The following is a 1,986-nucleotide window of genomic DNA, read 5'->3' on the forward strand; positions in this document are numbered from 1 at the left end:
AGATTCTAGTAGCTTGCACCTCAAAGATCCCAAGTTTTTCCATTACAGAGAGTAGCATTAAGTTTATTTCTGACCCCAGGTCACACAGATCCTTCACAAAGGTCATGGTGCCTATTTTGCAGGGAATTAGGAATTTACCAGGATCCTGTTTCTTTCGAGGTAATTTCTGCCTATCCAATGCATTTAGTTCATTGGTGAGCAAGGGAGGTTCATCTTCCCAAGTCTCATTACCAAATAATTTGGCATTCAGCTTCATGATTCCACCAAGGTACTTAGCAACATGCTCTTCAATAATGTCTTCATCCTCTTCAGAGGAAGAATACTCATCAGAGCTCATGAAGGGCAGAAGGAGGTTCAATGGAATCTCTATGATCTCTAATGGAATCTCAGATTCCTTTGGTTCCTCAAAGGGGAACTCCTTATTGGTCACTGGACGTCCCAGGAGGTCTTCCTCACTAGGATTCACGTCCTCCTCCTCCCTTGTAGGTTCGGCCATGATGGTTAAATCAATGGCCTTGCACTTTCTCTTTGGATTTTCTTCTGTATTGCTTGGGAGAGTACTAGGAGGAGTTTCAGTGACTCTTTTACTCAGCTGGCGCACTTGTGCCTCCAAATTCCTAATGGAGGACCTTGTTTCATTCATGAAACTCACAGTGGCCTTAGATAGATCAGAGACTATATTTGCTAAGCTAGATGGATTCTGCTCAGAATTCTCTGTCTGTTGCTGAGTGGATGATGGAAAAGGTTTGATATTGCTAAACCTATTTCTTTCACCATTATTAAAGCCTTGTTGAGGCTTTTGTTGATCCTTCCATGAGAAATTTGGATGATTTCTCCATGAGGGATTATAGGTGTTTCCATAGGGTTCACCCATGTAATTCACCTCTGCTATTATAGGGTTCTTAGGATCATAAGCTTCTTCTTCAGAAGATGCCTCTTTAGTACTGTTGGATGATTCCTTCAATCCATTCAGACTCTGAGATATCATATTGACTTGCTGAGTCAATATTTTATTCTGAGCCAATATGGCATTCAGAGTATCAATTTCAAGAACTCCCTTCCTCTGAGGCGTCCTATTACTCACAGAATTCCTTTCAGAAGTGTACATGAACTGGTTATTTGCAACCATGTCAATGAGTTCTTGGGCTTCTGCAGGCGTTTTCTTTAGGTGAATGGATCCACCTGCAGAATGGTCCAATGACATCTTTGATAATTCAGACAGACCATCATAGAATATATCCAGGATGGTCCATTCTGAAAGCATGTCAGAAGGACACTTTTTTGTTAGTTCCTTGTATCTCTCCCAAGCTTCATAGAGGGATTCACCTTCTTTTTGTCTGAAGGTTTGAACATCCACTCTAAGTTTACTAAGCTTTTGAGGAGGAAAGAACTTGGCTAAGAAAGCCGTGACCAGCTTATCCCAAGAGTTCAGGATATCCTTAGGTTGAGAGTCCAACCATATTCTAGCTCTGTCTCTTACAGCAAATGGGAAAAGTATAAGCCTGTAGACCTCGGGATCAACCCCATTGGTCTTAACAGTATCACAGATCTGCAAGAATTCCGTTAAGAACTGAAAAGGATCTTCGGATGGAAGTCCATAAAACTTGCAATTCTGTTGCATTAGAGAAACTACTTGAGGTTTCAGCTCAAAATTGTTTGTTCCAATGGCAGGGATTGAGATGCTTCTTCCATGTAAATTGGAATTAGGTGCAGTAAAGTCACCAAGCATCTTCCTTGCATTGTTGTTATTTTCGGCCATGTCTCCTTCTTTTTCGAAAATTTCTGTCAGATTTTCTCCAGAGAGTTGTGCTTTAGCTTCCCTTAGCTTCCTCTTCAGAGTCCTTTCAGGTTCAGGATCAGCTTCAACAAGAATGTTCTTATCCTTGTTCCTGCTCATCTGAAAAAGAAGAAAACAAAAAAAGAAAGTATGGAATCCTCTATGTCACAGTATAGAGATTCATTTATGTGAGTAGAAGAAGAAAAAAA

General features: G+C 40.6%; 1 non-coding gene across 1 annotated transcript; it reads left to right on the plus strand.

Annotated features, from left to right (window-relative positions):
• Positions 1 to 1,258: 1,258 nt before the first annotated feature.
• On the plus strand, positions 1,259 to 1,366 carry LOC148571939 (small nucleolar RNA R71). The gene has a single exon (XR_015880467.1). It is a non-coding gene; the product is annotated as a small nucleolar RNA R71 (small nucleolar RNA).
• The last annotated feature ends 620 nt before the right edge of the window (positions 1,367 to 1,986 follow it).

This window comes from Arachis ipaensis, chromosome B3, assembly GCF_059453495.1.
Source record: "Arachis ipaensis isolate K30076 ecotype BB chromosome B3, ASM5945349v1, whole genome shotgun sequence".
Lineage (NCBI taxonomy): Eukaryota > Viridiplantae > Streptophyta > Magnoliopsida > Fabales > Fabaceae > Arachis > Arachis ipaensis.